Here is a 21,596-nt window from a genome sequence, read left to right as displayed (position 1 = left end):
CCAACCCTCAAGTCGAAAATCCATGTAGAGACTTCCCTGGTGGTCCAGTGGTTAAGACTCCACATTTCCACTGCAGGGGGCGCAGTTTAGATCCCTGGTTGGGGAACTGGTCAGAGAACTAAGATCCTGCATGCCGTGAAGTGCAGCCAAAAAAAGAAAAGAAAAGAAAATCCGTAGTCAGCTCTCCATATCTGGGGTTCTGCATTCACGGATTCAACCACCCATGGATCATGTAGTACTGTACTATGTATTTAGTGGAAAAAAAAATCCTCATATAAGTGGACCCTCACAGTTCAAACATGTGTTGCTCAAGGGTCAGCTGTATAGACTGAGAAGAAATGGTCTGCAACTATACACAATAACTCATAATGCTGAAAGAAAAAAAGCCAAACACAGATTACATTCTGTGTGATTCTGTTTATTAAAGTAGAATACAGGCAAAACTTATCTGTGATGTTTGTAGTCAGGATCATGATTACCTTTGAGGGGTGGAGTAGTAACTAGAAGGGATCAAAAAGAGTCTGGGTGCTAGTAAAGTTGTGTTTCTGCATTGGAGTGCCGATTACACAAGTGTGCTTAATTTGTAAAAATACACAGAGTTATATACTTGTAATCTGTACTTTTCTGTATGTATATTGTACATGAATACACAGTTTAAGAATATGTGAGACTTTCAGATGCCTGCTTCACTGGGTCTCATCCCCTCCAACTTTCTCAAAGACTGTTTCTGCCATTACCCGCCCCATACATTGTCAGTCTGTCCTCCACTGGCATGCAAACATGCTCTCTTTTCTTCCTTCTTAATAGACCCCTCCCTTGACCCCTGCATCACCTTCCAGCTACCTCCCCATTTCTCTGCTCCTCTTTATGGGAAAACTTCTCCAAAAAGTAGTCAATATCTCCCTTACTCCCCTGGATCCACATCAATCCATAATCTACCCCATATTTCCACTGAGTCTGCTCTTATAAGATCCCCCATGGCCTCCTTTCTGCTAATCCAGTGATGACTTCCCTGTCTTCATCTTACTCAGCAACTCAGCAACATTTGACACCACTGGCCATTCCTCCTTGAAATCCTCTTTTCTCTTGGCTTCTGAGACATCATGCTCTCCTTGATCCTCACTGGCTGCTATCCTATCTCCTTCATTGAATCCCCTCCTTTGTGTGATCTCTCCTTGTTAGAGGGCCCCACATTCAGTCCTTAGACCTTTCTCCCTGGATTCTCTCTCCAGACAATGTCACTTAACCTGTAGGGGAAGAAAACTTTTTTCCTCTATGCCCTTAGGTTTTATACCTGGAGTACTGCAAATTAAACTGACAAAAGACAGATTAACATGAGAAAAGTCTTATTATGTATGCATATGGAGGGCTTCTTAGAAAAGAACTGAGATCCAAAGAAGCAGTTAAGCCTGAGGCTTATATACCATTTTAACAAAGAGCAGTAAATTGTGGAGAAGTGATAAGGGAAAGGCAAAAGGGTTTGGGCTTCTAGGAGTGGTAAATTGTGAGAAGGTAAAAATATGGGGGAAAGGAAGGTAAGGGTTGTTTTAGTAAGGTTTGTTGTGCAGACTCCAATTTGTGCAGTCATGGAGTGAGAAGTGTCTCTGGTTATTAAGAGTTGTTCTTCTTTCCTGATCTAGTTGAGGAGAGTGGGGGACACCTTCACAAAGGAAAATTTATACCCTACCTTTGGGCAGATAGGGGAAGGGTAGAGAGCTTTTCCTGATTCTGCTGTTTCTCTATTGCCTCCAGCTCAAAATAATCCTTATGCCAAAGTTACATATTTTGGGGTCACATCCTCTGATCCCCTTCACAGCCCATGGCTTTAAAGCCCACCTATCTGCTGATGACTTCCAGGAGAATAACCCCAATCTTCCACACTATGCTTCAAGACCGTAGGTCCAAGGGCCAACTTGACATTTCCACGTGGATGTCTAATATGTATTAAAACTTAAAAAGACCAAAAAAAAAAAAAAGAATATGTGAGAACAACAGTTGTAATCTGCTTTTGAAAATATTCAGAAGCTTTTTTCTTCAAGCAGTACACCCAATTTCAGTGGGGTGGTTCTTCTGATAGTCACCTTGGGTCACTCATGTAGCTGTAGCCGTCTGGCAGTTCAGCGGGGGCTGGGTGATACAAGTTGCCTTTACTCACATGGTGGGAGTTTGGTGCTGGCTCTTTAGCTGAACCTCTCTCTCCTTGTGGTCTTTCATCCTCTGAGAGGTTAACCTGGGTTTCATTACATGGCAGTTTCAGGGGAGCAAGTGGGTGAGAGTGGAAGCTGCATGGTCCCTTGAAGCCTTGCTTGCAATTCACATAACATTATTTCTCTCTCTCTCTTTCTCTCCTCTCTCTCCATATATTTCTCAAATATATTTATGCGCCAAAGCAAATTTTCAGGCCATCCCAGATTCAAGGAGTGGCTACACTCGTAAGTGGATATGGATGCAAAGAACTTATGACCATTTTTAATCCACCAGTATCACCAATGGCCAAATCTTTAAGTCCAGGAACTGTTTCTTTTCTTTTTAAAAAATAATTAATTAATTAATTTTATTTATTTATTTGGCTGTGTTGGGTCTTTGTTGCTGCCCGTGGGCTTTCTCTAGTTGCGGCGAGCAGGGGCTACTCTTCGTTGAGGTGCGCAGGCTTCTCACTGCGGTGGCTTCTCTTGTTGTGGAGCATGGGCTCTAGGCATGTGGGATTCAGTAGTTGGAGCATGCAGTCTCAGTAGTTGCGGCACGCGGGCTTAGTTGCTCCACGGCATGTGGGATCCTCCCGGACCAGGGATCGAACCCATGTCTCCTGCATTGGCAGGCAGATTCTTAGCCACTGTGCCATCAGGGAAGTCCCAGGAACTGTTTCTTAATTAGGTACTTTTAGAAAGGAAGAATGTCTTAATAACTTGGTGTTAACATTACAAGGAGTAGTGCTCTGAAATGGCAGAGCTATATACACAAAGGTGCCTAGAAGTAAACATATAGCCAATAACAATCAACAAAAGACCCAGATCTTCTAATACCATTTTCCACTAAAAGAAACCAGGCTCCTCAGACTCATTCCAGGTCCTATCCCAGGGTTGGGACAGGAAAAGTTAAAGATGAACTTGGAATGTCAGAAAGCAATGAAATACTTAAAAAAAAAAAAAAAAAGGATGGGAGCATGTTCAAAGGACACACACAGAAGCAAGCTTGAAGGGGCTTTCACTGGCTGAATCTGGGAAATTTTGAGCACCAAAATAATTTAAGATAGGAATGAATTATAAACCATTGAAAAAATAGGAATCCATGAGTCCACACTGATAAGCACATAATTGAATTAATTAATTAATGTAGGAAAAGAGAAGCTGCTGATTGATAAATATGCAGGAAATGATGAAGTGGAAAATAATTCTGCTACCATCATAGTAAAAGTTGTTTTGGGCAAGAATCATCAATGAGTGCTAATTCTAAGGGAGGAAGTTTGATGAGGAGTAAGGTGTTTACATAATTTAAAGTGTCTCCCCACAGTTTTCTTGTTAGTTGTAAGAGGAAAATTGTAACTGCACAGACAGCACCTTGACTCGGTAGTCAGAATTAACATTACTAATGAGGGGCAGAGGACATGGTGTGCCTCCAGGTATGCCACCCTGAGAAAGACACAGCATCACTTATGCAGTATTCTGGAATAACTTGTATTCTAAATATGGGAAAACACACAAGCCCCAATTGAGGAATATTTTATATATTTGAAAGAAACTGGCCAATATTTTATTTTTAAATGTCAGTGTGGGCTTCCCTGGTGGCGCAGTGGTTGAGAATCTGCCTGCCAATGCAGGGGACACGGGTTCAAGCCCTGGTCTGGGAAGATCCCACATGCCGTGGAGCAACTAGGCCCGTGAGCCACAACTACTGAGCCTGCGCGTCTGGAGCCTGTGCTCCGCAACAAGATAGGCCGCGATAGTGAGAGGCCCGCGCACCGTGATGAAGAGTGACCCCCGCTTGCCGCAACTAGAGAAAGCCCTCGCACAGACACGAAGACCCAACACAGCCATAAATAAAAAAATAATTAAAAAAAAAAAAGTCAGTGTCAGGAGAGACAAAGACAGACTGAGTAACTCTTCCAGATAAAAGGAGACGAAAGAGACAACTAAATGCAATATGTAATCGGAGATTGGGTCCTGTCCTCGAGGGGAAAAAAATGCTGTAACAGACATTTCGGAGACAAATGACAAAACTGGAGTATGGATGGTAGCTTAAAGTCAATGTTTTATCTTTGTTAAGAGATAGATGGTAAATGTTACATTTCCCGAAGTTGATAACTGTGGTTACCTAAGAAAATATCTTTGTCCTTAGAAAACATACTCTGAAGTATTAAGAGATAAAGTGGCATGATGTATGCAATTTAGTTTCAAATGGCTTGGGAAAAGAAATAATAAATAATACAATGTGTATGTGTTGTATATATATGTGTGCATGTGATATATACAATATGTAATTTATATGTCATTAATTTAATAATTATTAACTATATAAAATTATATCTATATATAGAGAATGGTAAAACAAATGAAAAAGAAACAAATGATAAAACAAATTTTGACAAAATGTCAAAAATTGGTGAAGCTGGTTAAAAGATATATGGGATTGGATTGGATGAAAGTGGTCAAATAAAAAAAATTTTTAAAGAGAGAAAAAAGGATATATGGGAATACTCTGTATGTATTCTCCAAATTCCTAAGTTTGAAATTGTTTCAAAGTAATTTAAAAAGAAAAAAAATTTTGCTCCTCTACTGCTTTAGTTGAAAGTGAGCATCTATTTAGTAATTTAGTGATGGTGCTGAGAAATTTTTTCAGTGTATTACTGTCACACTTATAAAAATGGACAGGTAAAAATTTTAATAATGAAATAATAATAACTTAAATATTCTAATATAACTTCATATTATTTTTTGTATCTCAGCATTTCATTCTTTGATGGTGATATTTAGTTTCAGCTAAATACTGATTTTATCACTCTGTATACACACACACACACACACACACACATTCTTTTTGCTGAACCATTTGTGTTAGTTGTGACTTTTTACTCCTATATACCTAAATACTTCAGTATCTATCTCCTAACAACAAAGATATTCTCCTAAATAAACAACATGATTGTCAAACTCAGGAGATTTATCACTGATAAAAAACCATTATCTAATACACGGTCCATATTAAATTTCTCCAGTTGTCCCAATGATGTCATTTATAGCTTTTAAAAGTATTCCAATCAAGGAGTGCTTATTGTATTTCTTTATCATGTCCCTGTAATTTCCTTATCTTTGAGGATATTAAACATACTTATTTAAAACATTTTTTTAGTTGCTCTATTATTTGCATTTACATAGAGTGACTTCTCCTGTTTATTCAGCTTGTTGACGGTCTGTCATGGTGGTACTTTTCATGATGAGCTTTGAAAATTTTGTTTGCTAGCCTGTCTTTTGTGAGCATTTCATTCTCACATGTGTGTCTTTGTTAGGGTTTGTTGTAGATGAGGTGTTTATTGTTCGGCATCAGGTGGCTTACAATGCGGTCCTGGGATTGGTTTTTGCATGGGTGATAGTGCCTTCCATAGGGCATTTTTTGGGGCTAAGAACGACTGGTGAAGCTACTGGCAATTGGTAGGCGGGTGTTAGCTAAGCTAAATGAATAGAACAAACCTTGGCAACAAAGACCTGCCAATACAAACTCAGTTGAAAACACTGCTTTAGGCAGAACGTGTAGGAACAGCTCTCAGCCTCCAGAATCACAGTTGTTGCTATCAGCAAAACTGAGGTCACAATCACAACAAGCTTCCCAAAGCAGGAAGCTGCTTATTGCAGAACCCCTTGGCCTCTACCACAAGTCACATCAGGTGAAGTGGACACTTTCTACTGGAGGTCATCCCTCCTCCCCCAGTTTAAGGCCTAATTCAACCCAGGTTTCTTAGGCATGCGTTTAATTGATAAAGGAATGTCTAGCTGCAAGGGATTTGGGGAAATGTAGTTTTAGGTACTCCAGTTTCTGCCGCAGAGCCGGATACATTAGAAAAAGGTGCTAAATATGCCAGTCCACTTAGAGTTGTAGGTTTCCCTCTCTCCCCCTGCATCCCTCCCTACTAAGTGGTTTTGTGACCGTCTCCCCAGTCCAGAACCAGAGTCGATGTTGAACACGCAGGGATCCAGTCGGGGGTGATGTTGCTGATCCCGTCCCTAGCCAGTTGGGGGTCTAGTTTATTCAGCATGGTAGCCTGGAGGGCTGGCTAGCCTAGTCCTCTCTGCTCTTTGCAGTCACTCCAGGTAACTGATAGAGCCCAGTCAGGGGTCACAACATCATACAGCCACCTGTCATGCAGCGGATAGTCTAGGGAACTCTCTAAAGGAACTGGTTCCAGACGGCTAATACCGGCCCTGTGGTTTCAGCCTCCAGCCATCATATTTCCATTTCCAGTTCAAGGAGATGCTTATTTTGCTTTTTGTTTTTGTTTTATCATGGGTTGCCTTTTAAATATGCAGTTGGAATACATTGTCTGTTATTTTATCTGTTTGGAGTGAAGGGAAAATTTTCTCTAGAATTCACTCATTCCTTTTGATGGAAAGTGAACCTATAAAACTTGTCTACTTATAAACTTTTTTTTTTAATCAGAGAAAGGACTATACTATACTCACAGAAGCACACACTGCTTTTTTTCACAACACATATCTCTTGTAAGTCTTTTTATAAGAACACATGAAAATATATCTCATTTTTAAAGTTGACTGCATATTATTTATGTTATATGAATATATCATAAGTTATTTAGACAGTCCTGATCGACACCTTGTTTCCTTTATAAATAGGGATGCAATAAACATACTAGGTGAACTTTCGTGAATATGTCTGCACTATTTAAACCAAATGCTAGTTATTATATGTGAGAGTGCTCTTTAATTTAGATATTTTTTTTTTTTTTTCTTTTTGCGGTATGCGGGCCTCTCACTCTTGTGGCCTCTCCCGTTGCAGAGCACAGGCTCCGGATGCGCAGGCCCAGCGGCCATGGCTCACGGGCCCAGCCGCTCCGCGGCATATGGGATCCTCCCAGACCGGGGCACGAACCCGTATCCCCTGCATCGGCAGGCGGACTCTCAACCACTGCGCCACCAGGGAGGCCCTAGATATTTTTTATTTGTATTTTTTAACATCTTTATTGGAGTATAATTGCTTTACAATGTTGTGTGAGTTTCTGCTATATAACAAAGTGAATCAGCTATACATATACATATATCCCCATATCCCTTCCCTCTTGTGTCTCCCTCCCACCCTCCCTATCCCACTCCTCTAGGTGGTCACAAAGCACCCAGCTGATCTCCCTGTGCTATGTAGCTGCTTCCCACTAGCTATCTATTTTACATTTCGTAGTGTATATATGTCAATGCTACTCTTTCACTTCGTCCCAGCTTACCCTTTCCCCTCCCCGTGTCCTCTAGTCCATTCTCTATGTCTGTGTCTTTGTTCCTGTCCTGCCCCTAGGTTCATCAGAACCTTTTTTTTTAGATTCCATATATATGTGTTAGCATACGGTATTTGTTTTTCTCTTTCTGACTTACTTCACTCTGTATGACAGACCCTAGGTCCATCCACCTCACTACAAATAACTCAATTTCATTTCTTTTCATGGCCGAGTAATATTCCATTGTATATATGTGCCACATCTTCTTTATCCATTCATCTGTCGATGGACACTTAGGTTGCTTCCATGTCCTGGCTATTATAAATAGTGCTGCAGTGAACATTGTGGTACATGACTCTTTTTGAATTATGGTTTTCTCAGGGTATATGCCCAGTAGTGGGATTGCTGGGTCATATGGTAGTTCTAATTTTAGTTTTTTAAGGCACCTCCATACTGTTCTCCATAGTGGCTGTATCAATTTACATTCCTAACAACAGTGCAAGAGGGCTCCCTTTTCTCCACACCCTCTCCAACATTTATTGTTTGTAGATTTTTTGATGATGGCCATTCTGACTGGTGTTAGGTTTCAATTTAGATTTTTGACTTGGGTTATGGCAAAGAGGCCATCCAAAACTGTCAATCTGAAGAGGCAACCAAGAAAATTGTGAGCCACTTACTGCTTGCCATACACACATTTATTCTCATTCAACAGATTAATGAACAATCGGCAATATGATCAATTAAATAGTGGTGAGAGCTGACAAAGGCCCTGTGCTACTGAAACCACAGAAATGCGTCTGGCCGGGGGCATGAGGCGGGCTCTGAGGAGCTCCTGTTCTTTATGTCTCATCACAGAAAGAATTCAGTGAGAGGCAAAGTGATTGATAAGAAGTGACTTATTAGTATAGGACACTTGTCTACTGTGTGTATTTATGAATATTAATGAATAAAAACTGCTTGGATGGTATACCTTAACTACTTCATGAGGTTTTTTTGCAGCATGCAGGAGTTTTAGCGACCTTGTTTTTTAAAAATTAAATACAAGGAGTAAAACTTAAACAGAAATAAAAGCCCAAAGCTTTCCCAAACATTACTCAATGGTTACGCAGCAAAAGCGTTACTTGACAAAGTACCTTTTGAATAATGTCTGCCCGATTCACCTTACTTTGTGTGCCTCTACGCACAAGCCAGCTCTGCAGTGGAACCTGGGGTCGGAGCTGTGTCGTGCTGTGCCCTGTGTGACTGTCCTGTGGCCCTGTTAGTCATCTTACCATGCAGAGCTCAGCCTAACTCATCCATAGAAGATACACCAGCAAAGCTGCTGTGAGAATCTGCTGCAGGTGTCTGAGTGCCCTAAAAAGAAATCCTGTTCTATTTTTTTAAGTTTTTACTTTTTGTGGTTGTTTAAATTTTTTTCAGTTGTTAAATATGTTTTATTCAGGTGTAGATAAATTTCATTTATTCACAGTTCAACAAAGTTAAAATTAAAAAAAAAGAGTAGGATGCTTGTGAGGCGTACAAGTGGGCAGGCAAGGGAGTGTGTGCTGCCCTGAGTACTTAGTGAGTTACATTTTTATAATCAAAGGAAAAGAGGGGAGGGGGTGAAGACCACCTTCTTTGTTATTTGAGTCTTCCATCATTAACTCCTCCTTCATGTCGGGCAGGGGAGTTTTTGACCCTAGATAGCCCATCCAGGACTGTTATGGTGCTATGGAAAAGTTATTTCAGGTCTCAGTATAATGAGGGTTTTTCACTTGGAAAAGTCACCTTTCCCCTAAATTATTGTTTTTCATGTGCACAGAGAGCATGTCCTAGGGGTCATCATTGGGCAGGGTGTAGGCCTTATTTTTCCACTATTGTTTTATTGTCTTGAGGCGTAACTCATGCCTCCATTGCATGGTTTTGTGAGTTTGCTTCGTTTTGTTGTTAGGCAAGCCTGTTATGATTGCTGTTAGTATGGGACATTTTCACTTTTTTTATGCTAATATTATGATATTGTATTGTTGATATTTTCTTGGCACTTTTGCCATTTTCTTTTTCTTTTTCCTTTTTTTATCAGTTGACTCACTTTCTTTCTGTCTTCCTTCCTTCCTTCTAGTTTTATTGAGATATATTTGACATACAGACCTGTATAAGTTTAAAGTGTACAGCATAATGATTTGACCTACATACATCATGAAATGATGATCACAATAAGTTTAGTGAACATCCATCATCTCATATAGACAAAATGAAAGAAAAAATTAAAAAATATATCTTCCTTGTGATGAAAGCTCTCAGAATTTACTCTCTTAACAAACTTTTATATATAATCTACAGCAGTGTTCATTATATTTATCATGTTGTACATTACATCCCTAGTACTTATTTATCTTACAACTGGAAGTTTGTACTTTTGACCACCTTCATTCAGTTCTCTCTCCCTCCAGGTCCCTCTTCTGGTAAACACAAATCTGACCTCTTTTTCTATGAGTTTGTCTGTTTGAAGTATAATTGACCTACAACATTATGTTAGTTCCTGGTGCACAACACAGTGATTCAACATTTCTATACATTACAAAATGATCACCACAATAAGTCTGTCACCATACAAAGATAGTACATTATTACTGACTTTATTCCCCACACTGCACATTTCACCAACCATGATTCATTTATTTATTATTTTTAAAAAACCTTTATTTATTTGGCTGTGCTGGGTCTTAAGTTTCGGCACGCGGGATCTTCACTGTTGTGTGCGGGATCTTCTTTGTGGCACATGGGATCTTAGCTGCGGCATGCAGGTTCCAGTTCCCTGACAAGGGGGTAAACCTGGGCCCCTGTATTGGAAGCGTGGAGTCTTAACCACTGAACCAGAGGGGAAATCCTATGACTCATTTGTTTTGTAACTGGAAGTTTGTACCTCTTAATCTCCCTCATCTATTTTTTTTCATCCCCCTAACACCACCCCTCCCCCGGCAACCAGCTGTTTATTCTCTGTATTTATGATTCTGTTTCTCTTTTGTTATGTTTGTTCCTTTGTTTTCTTTTTTAGATTCCACATATAAGTGAAACCATACAGTATTTGTCTTTCTCTGACTTATTTCACTTAGCATAATACCCTCTATGTCCATCGTGTTGTCACAAATGGCAAGATTTCATTCTTTTTTTTTTTTTTTTTTGTGGTATGCGGGCCTCTCACTGTTGTGGTCTCTCCCATTGCAGAGCACAGGCTCCGGACGCGCAGGCTCAGCGGCCATGGCTCACGGGCCCAGCCGCTCCGCGGTATGTGGGATCTTCCCGGACCGGGGCATGAACCCGTGTCCCCTGCATCGGCAGGTGGACTCTCAACTACTGCGCCACCAGGGAAGCCCAAGATTTCATTCTTTTTATGGCTGGGTAATATTCCGTCATATGTATATGTCACATCTTCTTTATCCATCCATCTATTAATGGACACTTAGGTTGCTTCCATATCTTGGCTATTGTAAATAATGCTGCAATAAACATAGGGGTGCATGTTTCTTTTCGAATTAGTGTTTCTGTTTTCTTCGGAAAAATACCCAGGAGTGGAATAGCTGGATTGTATGGTAGTTCTACTTTTAACTTTTTGAAGAATCTCCATACTGTATTCCATACTGTTTTCCATAGTAGCTGCACCAATTTACATTCCCACCAACAATGCACGAGGCTTCCCTTTTTTTCACATCCTCACCAACACTTATTATTTCTTGTCTCTTTGATAACAGCCATTCTGACAGGTGTGAGGTGATATCTCATTGTGGTTTTGATTTACAGTTTTTGGACGATTAGTGATGTTGAGCATCTTTTCATGGGCCGGTTGGTAACCTGCACGTCTTCTTTGGAAAAAATGTCTATTCAGGGGCTCTGCTCTTTTTTTTTTTTTTTTTTTTTTTTTGCGGTACGCGGGCCTCTCACTGCTGTGGCCTCTCCCGCTGCCGAGCACAGGCTCCGGACGCGCAGGCTTAGCGGCCACAGCTCACGGGCCCAGCCGCTCCGCGGCACGTGGGATCCTCCCGGACCAGGGCTCGAACCCGCATCCCCTGCATCCGCAGGCAGACTCCCAACCACTGCGCCACCAGGGAAGCCCCTCTGCTCATTTTTTAATTGGGTTGTTTGCTTTTTTTGCTATTGAATTGCATGAGTTCTTTGTATGTTTTTGATATTAACCCCTTATTAGATCTGTTTTTTACAAATGTCTTCTCCCATTCAATAGGCGGCCTTTCATTTGTTGATAGTTTGCTGTGCACAAGCTTTGTAGATTGATGTAGTCCCATTTTTAATTTTTGCTTTTGTTTCCCTTGCTTGAGGAGACATAGCCAAAAAAATACTGCTAAGACATGTCAAAGAGTGAACTATGTTATCTTCTAGGAGTTTTATGGTTTCAGGTCTTACATTTAAGTTTTTAATCCACTTTGAGTTTATTTTTGTGTATGGTGTGAGAAAGTAGTCCAGTTTGATTCCTTTGCATGTAACTGTCCAGTTTTCCTAACACCATTTATTGAAGGGGCTGCCTTTTCCCCATTGTAGATTCTCACCTATTTTGTCATAGATTAATTGACCATATATGTATGGGTTCATTGCTGGGCTATCTATTTTGTTGCATTGATCTATGTGTCTGCTTTTGTGCCAATACTATACTGTTTCGATTACTGTAGCTTTGTAGTAGAGTTTGAAACCAGAGAGCATACCTCTACTTTTGTTCTTCTTTCTCAAGATTGTTTTGGCTATTCAGGGTCTTTTATGTTTCCATACAAATTTTAGAATTATTTGTTCTAGCTCTGTGAAAAATGCCATTGGTATTTCGATAAGGATTGAATTAAATATGTAGATTGCCTTAGGTAGTATGATCATTTTAATAACAATATTAATTTTTCCAGTCTATGAGCACAGTATATCTTTCCATTTGTTTGTGTCATCTTCAGTTTCTTTCATTAGTGCCTTATAGTTTTCTGAGTACAGGTGTTTTACCTCCTTAGTTAGATTTATTCCTAGGTATTTTAAATTATTTATTTATTTATTTGGGCTGTGTTGGTTCTTTGTTGCTGCTCATGGCTTTCTCTAGTTGTGTCGAGCGGGTGCTACTCTTCATTGTGGTGTGTGGGCTTCTCAATGAAGTGGCTTCTCTTGTGGTGAACAGACTCTAGGCACGTGGGCTTCAGTAGTTGCAGCATGCAGGCTCAGTAGTTGCAGCACGCGGGCTCTAGAGCACACAGGCTTCAGTAGTTGTGGTGTGTGGGCTCAGTAGTTGTGGCTTGTGGGCTCTAGAGTGCAGGCGTAGTTGTGCTGCACGGGCTTAGTTGCTCCGTGGCATGTGGGATCTTCCTGGACCAGGGATCGAACCCGTGTCCCCTGCATTGGCAGGTGTGTTCTTAACCACTGCACCACCAAGGAAGTCCTATTCCTAGGTATTTTCCAATGCAGTTGTAAATGGGATTGTTAATTAATTTCTCTTTCTGATAGTTCGTTGGTAGTGTATAGAAATGCAACAGATTTTTGTATATTAATTATGTATCCTGCAAATCTACTGAATTCATTGATGAGTTTTAATAATTTTTGGTGGTGTCTTTAGGACTTTCTGTATATGGTATCATGTCAGCTGCACAGTTACAGTTTTATTTCTTCCTTTCCAATTTGGATGCCTTGGGCTTGTCATAGCAAGCCTTTATTATGTTAAGGTATGTTCCTTCTATACCCACTTTGTTCTTTTTTATTATAAAGAAATACACACACATATATACAAACTATAGTTTAAAGAAGAATGACAAAAGTGACCACTGTGTACCCACCATTTGGTTTAAGCAATAAAACATTACTTGTTCCATTAAAGCAGTCATTCTCAAAGTATGGTCTGTGTACCCCTGCGAGTCCCCAAGACCCTTTGTGGGGAGTCCATGAGGTCAAGGCTGTTTTCATAATACACCAAGGTGTTATTTGCCTTTTTTGCCGGTTTGACATTTGCACTGAGGGTGCACAAACAACGGTGGGTAGAACTGCTGGCCCCTTAGCATTAATCGAGGCAGTGGCACCGAACTGTACTAGTCATTGTGTTCTTTACTGCCACACACTTGCAGTAAATAATGCCAGCTTCACTTAAGAATGTCCTTGATAAAGCAGTAAAAACCATTAGTTTTGTTAAATCTCAACTCTTGAGTGCATATATTTTTAAACTTCTGTGTTACAAAATGGGAAATGCCAATAAAGCACTTCTGCTGCATACCAAAGTACGGTCATTTGGAAGGAAAGTATTTGCATTATTTAGATGCAAGCTGAACTAGTCCTTTTTTTTTTTTTTTTTAATGGAACACTGTTTGTACCTGAAAGCATGATATATAATACTATGTTTGTTGAAATTTGGGAATTTGGCAGGCATTTTTACAAAAATAAATGAAGTGAGTCTGTCACTTGGAGGAAAACTACTTGGCAGTGTTTTTTGCCAATGATAAAACTGGAGTTTTCAAGTCAAAACTAGAATTTTGGAAAACTTGTACCTGCCACCTGAGCTTTATAATTTCCTGATACTTAAAGACTTTTGTGATGAGATTGGCGGTAATATTAATGAATATGATTTTTTTGATGTTGTGTAATAAAGTGTGTCAACATTTGGAAGATCCGCATAACTCCATGAACCAGTGTTTTCCAAATGACCAATACATGATGTTACAAAATTATATAGGGGTGAAAGATCCAGTCAAAACACAAGATGGATTTTAATATGACAGAGTAGAAAAAGCTTATTGATAGGATTTCAGATTCCACATCGCAACTAATCTTTAACAAACTCCTCCTTGTGGAGTTGTTGTATAAGATCAAAGAAGAATATCCATAATTATCTGAATAGGCTATTAAAATACTCCTCCCTTTTCCAGCTACATAGCCACATTTATTCATATATTTTAATCAGAACAACCTATCACCATAGATGAGTGGAGAAGCAGATATGAGAGTCATGCTATCTTCTGTTATTGTCACACACTAAAAAAATTTGCAAAATTGTAACAGCACCTTTCTTTTCACCAATTTTTTGTTTTGGAAATATAGTTATTTGTTAAAATAAAATATGTTATTTATGTTAAAAGTGGTGGCTTTATTATTGCTATTTAAAGTGACATGAATATATATATTTAAAATTTCTCAGTTTCAATTTCTAGTACAGTAAATATCAATAGATATAACCCATATAAACTACAGTTGTTTAGAGGACTCAAGTAGTAAGAGTGTAAAGGAGTCTTGAGATTAAATGTTTGAGAATTATTGCTGTAAATCCCCTAAAGGACCTTCCTTATTAAACCTCTTTCCTGCTCCTGTGTAACTCCTATTCAGAGTTTCAGTTATTCCCTTTCTCTTTCTTACAGTTTACCGTATATATTCCACTTCTTGATCACATCTCCTGCCCACATTCTACTGCTGGTGGGATTTGGCTTGTTTCAAGTTTTTGGCTCTTCTGAACTATGCTTCTACAAATTTTTTTTTTTTTTTTTTTTTTGGTACACAGGCCTCTCACTGCTGTGGCCTCTTCCGTTGCGGAGCACAGGCTCCGGACGCTCAGGCTCAGCGGCCATGGCTCACGGGCCCAGCCGCTCCGCGGCATGTGGGATCCTCCCGGACCAGGGCACAAACCCGTGTCCCCTGCATCGGCAGGCGGACTCCCAACTACTGCGCCACCAGGCAAGCCCTCTATAAATATATTTGTACACGTCTCCTGGTGCACAGGTGCAAGAATTTCTTATGGTATATACACAAGTGGAATTACCGGGTCATAGGTCAAGAAATTTTCAACTTTATGAGGTAGTGCCAGATTATTTTCTAAAGTCGTTGCACCAGTTTACACTGCCACCAGTAGTATATCGAAGTTCCAACTGTTTCTCACCCTTGCTGGCACTTTCTGTAGTAAGACTTTTTAATTTGTGCTGATCTGTTGGCTGAGTAATAATATCTCATTTTGATTTTCAGTTTCAGTTTCTTCCTTACTTATGAGGTTAATCATCTTTTCATAAGTTTAAAGGTTGTTTGTATTCCCACACTTCATGAAATGCATATTGAAGTCTTTTGCCCAGTTTTCTATTGGATCGTCTATATTTTCAGTTTGATTAATGGGAGTTCATTATATATTATGGATACTTGTCCTTTGAAGGCCATTTCTTGAAAACATCTTCCCTTAAGTTTAAGACTTGTCTTTTTACTCTTTTTATGATAGCTTTTTGATGAAACAAAGTTCTTAATTTTAACGTAGAAAAACATCTTTTCCTTTATAGGTAATGCTTTTGATTTAGAGTTCATGATGAGATTCTCTCCTACTGTCTTCCAAAAGCTTTGGAGTTTTGCCTTGAGGATTTAGGCTTATAATACCCCTGGACTTGATTTGTGGATGATGTGAGGTAGGGGATTCAAATTTTTTTTCTTTATGGACTTCTAGTTGTCCCAGTATCAATTACTGAGAAGCCTATCTGCAGTGCTCCTCTGTCATATTATTTTATGTCCATATGTGTGGTCTGTTTCTGGGTTCTCCATATTCTTCTATTCATCCACTTACCTTTCTCTGCACCAATATTACACTGTTTTAATTACTATATCTTTTTTAAAATTACTATATCTTTAAAAGATGTCTTTATACCCGGTAGGGTAATTCCTCCCATCTTGTTCTTCTTCATGGCTACTCAGCCATGTAAATTTTAGAATCAGTTTGTCAGGATCAACAAAAATAACAGGATTTGACTGAGATTTCTTTTTTTGTTTGTTTGTTTTCTTCTGTTTTTCAACTTTCATTTCACTAAAATATATCATGTGACTTAAAAAAATTAATTTGTTTATTTTTTGGCTGCGTGGAGTCTTTGTTGCTGTGCGCGCAGGCTTTTTCTAGTTGTGGAAGCGGGGCTACTCTTCGTTGTGGTGCGCGGGCTTCTCATTGCAGTGATTTCTCTTGTTGCGGAGCACAGGCTCTAGGCACGCGGGCTTCAGTAGCTGTGGCACGCGGGCTCCGTAGTCGTGGCTTGCGGGCTCTAGAGTGCTGGCTCAGTAGTTGTGGCGCACTGGCTTAGTTGCTCTGCAGCACGTGGGATGTTCCCAAACCTGGGCTCGAACCAGTGTTCCCTGCGTTGGCAGGCGGATTCTTAACCACTGCGCCACCAGGGAAGTCCCTACCTTGACTTTTATAGTAATCATTTCCTTACGGCTCTCTATGGTTTAAGTTTCCAAATGTGACTCCCTAGACACGATAGACTTGCCTAAGACCCAGTCTTAGCCTTCCCCTTTTATGTCACTTTTTTTTTTATAGTGAAAACTTTTATATTTAGAATTAGTCAGCTGGACTCAGTTTAGATGATCCCAATTTTGTTGGCAACATCCAAAGCGTCATAGTCAGGAGCCAGTCGAACATATGCCTTCTTCTCTCCATCAGGCCTGATCAGGGTGTTGACCTTAGCCACGTCAATGTCATAGAGCTTCTTCACAGCCTGTTTAATTTGGTGCTTGTTGGCCTTGACATCCACAATGAACACCAGTGTGTTGTTGTCTTCTATTTTCTTCATGGCTGACTCGGTGGTGAGGGGAACTTGATGATGGCATAATGGTCAAGCTTGTTTCTCCTAGGGGCGCTCTTCCGAGGATATTTGGGCTGCCTCCTGAGCCGCAGTGTTTTGGGCCGTCGGAAGGTGGGTGACGTCCGGATCTTCTTTTTTTTGTGGCTGTGTACGCCTTTCAACACTGCTTTCTTGGCCTTCAAAGCCTTTGCTTTGGCTTCGGCTTTGGGAGGGGCAGGGACTTCCTTCTTCGCCTTCGGCGCCATCTTCCGATGTCACTTTTAAATAGGCAAACAGGAGGCTTGGCTGACTTTTCCATCTCCCGTACCTCATCCCTTCCTGGTTCCTTGCTGGGCCCGCCATTTCCTCTGAGACGAGGACGCCTGGATTTCCCTTGCTCTGCTCCCTCTGGAAGCTGAAGACAAACAGCTTCTTCAGACTTTGCACATCAGCGGGACCACCGTAATCAATGTTCATGCCTTGCCAACAACATCAGCTGTCCATCATCGGTACCAAACCAGACACCGTGTGCACCAGGGTGAGACGAAGTGGTGCCTTTATGAGGAATGCAGTCTGCTTGATGCTAGAAATGGCGAAAGAAAAAACACAACAAAAAACAAGCAAAAAAACAACATCTCCAGTGCTCCTTGGCACATAAATACTGTTCTTATGGAATCATGCATGCTCTTCCAGAAAGCCAGCGTGCCTACACAGATTCTCTCAAGGCTACTGTGGAAAAAATAAATCCAACCCGTGAGTCGGTCCTGTAGGGTCTGGACATCATGGCTTTAGGATTTGAGGCAGAAACACACTGTGCTCAGCAAAGAGAATCTGTTCTCATCACTGCTATAGGGTGGATCAAGGGGACTCAGAGGTTTGCTAAGAACTGAGCTCTTAGAGCTGTTATTGTAGATCACTGGAGGCTGAAAGAAGGATGATAATGACAACAATATAACAGTAATAATAAACCTTTTGACTTGAAAGGACTGGGCTAAGGAAGAGAAGACGGCAGATGTTTATTTGTGCTAAGCTGCAGTTTCCTAAACCCCTTAAGGATTTGGGGCAGGAGAAATGTTGCCCTGCCGAGGCTCTGGCTATCATCAGGATGTGTTTGAAGCCGGGTTGATGTATTTTCTTTCAGCTGGTCAGTTAAACTTTGCAAAAGAAAACATCGGGGCAAGAAGAAGATTTTAAAGATACAGTTCTTTAAGCTAATTTTTATTGGAGTAGAGTTGATTAACAACATTGTTAGTTTCAGGGGTACAGCAAAGTGAATCAGTTATACGTACATATACATCCACTCTTTTTTAGATTCTTTTCCCATATAGGCCATTACAGAGTATTGAGTAGAGTTCCTGTGCTGTACAGTAGGTCCTTATTAGTTATCTATTTTATATACAGTAGTGTGTATATTTCAATCCCAATCTCCCAATATATCCCTCCCCCCCTTTTCCCCTTGGTAACCATAAGTTTATTTTCTACATCTGTAACTCTATTTCTGTTTTGTAAATAAGTTCATTTATACCAATTTTTTAGATTCCACATATAAGCAATATCATATATTTGTCTTTGTCTGACTTACTGCACTCAATGTGACGGTCTCTAGGTTCATCCATGTTGCTGCAATTGGCATTATTTTGTTCTTTTTTGTGGCTGAGTGATGTTCCATTGTGTGCGTGTGCCACATCTTCTTTATCCATTCCTCTATCAACAGGCATTTGGGTTGCTTCCATGTCTTGGCTATTGTGGATGGTGTTGCAGTGAACATTGGGGTGCATGCATCTTTTTGAATTAGAGTTTTCTCTGGACATATGCCCAGGAGTGGGATTACTGGGTCGTATGGTAGTTCTCTTTCTGATTTTCTAAGGAACCTCCATACTGTTCTCCACTGTGGCTGCACCAACTTACATTCCCACCAACAGTGTAGGAGGGTTTCCTTTTCTTCACACCCTCTCCAGCGTTTGTTATTTGTAGACTTTTTAATGATGGCCATTCTGACCGGTGTGAGGTGATACCTCATTACAGTTTTGACTTGAATTTATCTAATGATTAGTGATGTTGAGCATCTTTTCATGTGCCTCTTGGCCATCTGTATATCTTCTTTGGAGACATATCTATTTAGGTCTTAGATACAGTTTTTAAAAGCCAAGCTGCATCTGAAGATTAAGGGAAGCCAGGGTGTCTCAAATGCATATGAGACGCTTCGTGAAGAAAAACCCTATCATACCCTGGTGCAAACTGGTCAGTCAGAGAGGTGAATCCATGCCAGGTCTCCGTGTCTGGGTCTCTGTGTCCAGGTCCCCACACATTCTGCTGCCCCATCAATACTCAGCCACGGGTGTGCCCAGGGGGGACCCTCTCCGGGTCCAGTTGTGGTCTCTCACTTGGCCTTCTCTGTGGTCATGGTGGTTGGGATGATGGGACCGGCATCCACAGCACCTCTGGCTAAAGGTCCAGACAGCCGTGGGGCAGAGGAGACACCGGCAGGCTGATGACTAGACCCAAAGTGAGAGAAATAGCCAAGCATCCTGCCCAGGTTCCCCAGCCCCAGGAGAGCTCAGAAGAGGCAAGAAAGAGAACTGGCGCCCATCTTTAAAGACAATAAAAGAACTCAGCGTGGATGGCTCTATCTCTAAGAAAGCACGATGCTTCCTCCTGATGCACCTTTGGGGAAACTGGTCACCCTTCTATCGTAAAGCACAGGCTTCTTGGCTAGATCGGTGCTTTGTGACCACCTAGAGGAGTGGGATAGGGAGGGTGGGAGGGAGGGAGATGCAAGAGGGAAGAGATATGGGAACATATGTATAGCTGATTCACTTTGTTATAAAGCAGAAACTAACACACCATTGTAAAGCAATTATACTCCAATAAAGATGTAAAAAAAATAAAAAATAAAAAAATAAAAATAAATAAAATAAAAAATTAGAAGCCTAAAAAATGAAAAAAAAACAAAAAACAAACAAACAAAAAAAATAAATAGGCAAACATTTTTAAACTTTACATTGAGATATAATTTACAAGCCATAAAATTCATCCATGATATGTGTACAGTTCTACAATTTTTATTTAATTATAGTTGTGTAACCATCGTGGCAATCCAGTTGTAGAACATTTCCATCACCCCCAAAAGTTCCCACGTGCCCATTTTCAGTCAACCCCCACTCCCACCCCCAGCCCAGGTACCCTCTGATCTGCTTTCTTTCCCTAAGATTTGTTTTCTCTGGCATTTCATGTAAATGAAATATTAAAATATGTAATCCTTGCATCTGACTTCTTTCATTTCACATAATATTTTTGAGATTCATTCATGTTATAGCATGTATCAGTGCTTTCCTTTTTAGTGCTGAATGATATTCTACTGCATGGATATATCACATTTTGTTTATCTGTTTATCGGTTGATGGACATTTGAATTGTTTCCAGCTTTTGGCTGGAAATTATGAATATTGCTGCTATGAACATTCGTTCTTAAGTCTTTGTGTGAACATATGTTTGCATTTCTACTGGCTAGATACCGAAGAAAGGAATTGGAGTTTGTAGGGTAGGTTTATGTTTACTTTTCAAATAATCCATCACTTTCCAAAGTATTTGTACCATTTTAAAATATATATTTATTTATTTAATTTATTATTTTTTTGGCCGTATCGGGTCTTAGTTGCGGCATGCGGGATCTTTCATTGCAGCGGGGGCTCTTCGTTGTGGCACTCGGGTTTCTCTCTAGTTGTGGCGTGCCTATTTTGTCTCTCTAGCTGTGGCGCCCGGGTTCCAGAGCACGTGGGCTCTGTAGTTTGCGGCAGGAGGGCTCTCTAGTTGAGGCACCCGGGCTTAGTTGCCCCGCGGCATGTGGGATCTTATTCCCCTGCCTTGTAAGGCAGATTCTTTACCACTGGACCACCAAGGAAGTCCCTGTACCATTTTACATTCCCTACAGAAACATATGAGGGTTCCAGTTTCTCTGTGTCTTGCCAACATTGGCTGTTGTGTCTTTTTCATTATAGCCATTCTAGTGGGTATGTACTGGTGTCTCAATGTGGTTTGAATTTGCATTTCCCTAATGACTCGTAATGTTGAGCATAATTTCATGTGTTTATTATTATCCATTTGTTTATCTTCTTTGGTGAAATATCTATTGAACTCTTCTGCCCATTTTTAAATTGAGTTATCTTATTATTATTGAGTTGAGTTTTTATATGTTTTGTGTTACAAGTCAGTAGTCTCTCCCAGGCTTTATTTTCTTTTTTCTTTCTTTTTTTTTTTGCAGTATGCGGGCCTCTCACTGTTGTGGCCTCTCCCGTTGCAGAGCACAGGCTCCGGATCTTTTCATTTTCTTAATGATGACTTTTGAAATGCAAAAGTTTTAACTTTTATGTAGTCTAATGTACTAATATTTCATTTTATGGCTAATGGTTTGGTGTCATATCTAAGAATTCTTTGCCTATCTCAAGGCCATAAATAATTTTTCCTATGCTTTTCCTTAGAAGTTTTATAGTTATAGCTTTTACATTTAGGTCTGTGATTCACTTTGAATTAATTTTGAGTGTGGCAAGAGTCTAAATGAATCTTTTTGCTTATGGATATCGAATTGTCCCAGCAACATTTGTTGATAAGACTATCCTTTCCCACCATTGAATTGCCTTGGCATCTTT

General features: G+C 40.2%; 1 pseudogene across 1 annotated transcript; it reads right to left on the bottom strand.

The window, feature by feature from the left end:
* Window positions 1–16,706: 16,706 nt before the first annotated feature.
* Window positions 16,707–17,240, bottom strand: LOC308625692 (large ribosomal subunit protein uL23-like; annotated as a pseudogene). Its single transcript has one exon. The product of its transcript is annotated as a large ribosomal subunit protein uL23-like (transcript).
* Between the last annotated feature and the right edge of the window lie 4,356 nt (window positions 17,241–21,596).

This window comes from Mesoplodon bidens (genome assembly GCF_964165515.1).
Source record: "Mesoplodon bidens genome assembly, chromosome: 11".
Taxonomy (NCBI): Eukaryota; Metazoa; Chordata; class Mammalia; order Artiodactyla; family Ziphiidae; genus Mesoplodon; species Mesoplodon bidens.
The sequence above is the reverse complement of the archived record's forward strand: the minus strand, read 5'-3'. Positions and strand labels throughout refer to the sequence as shown.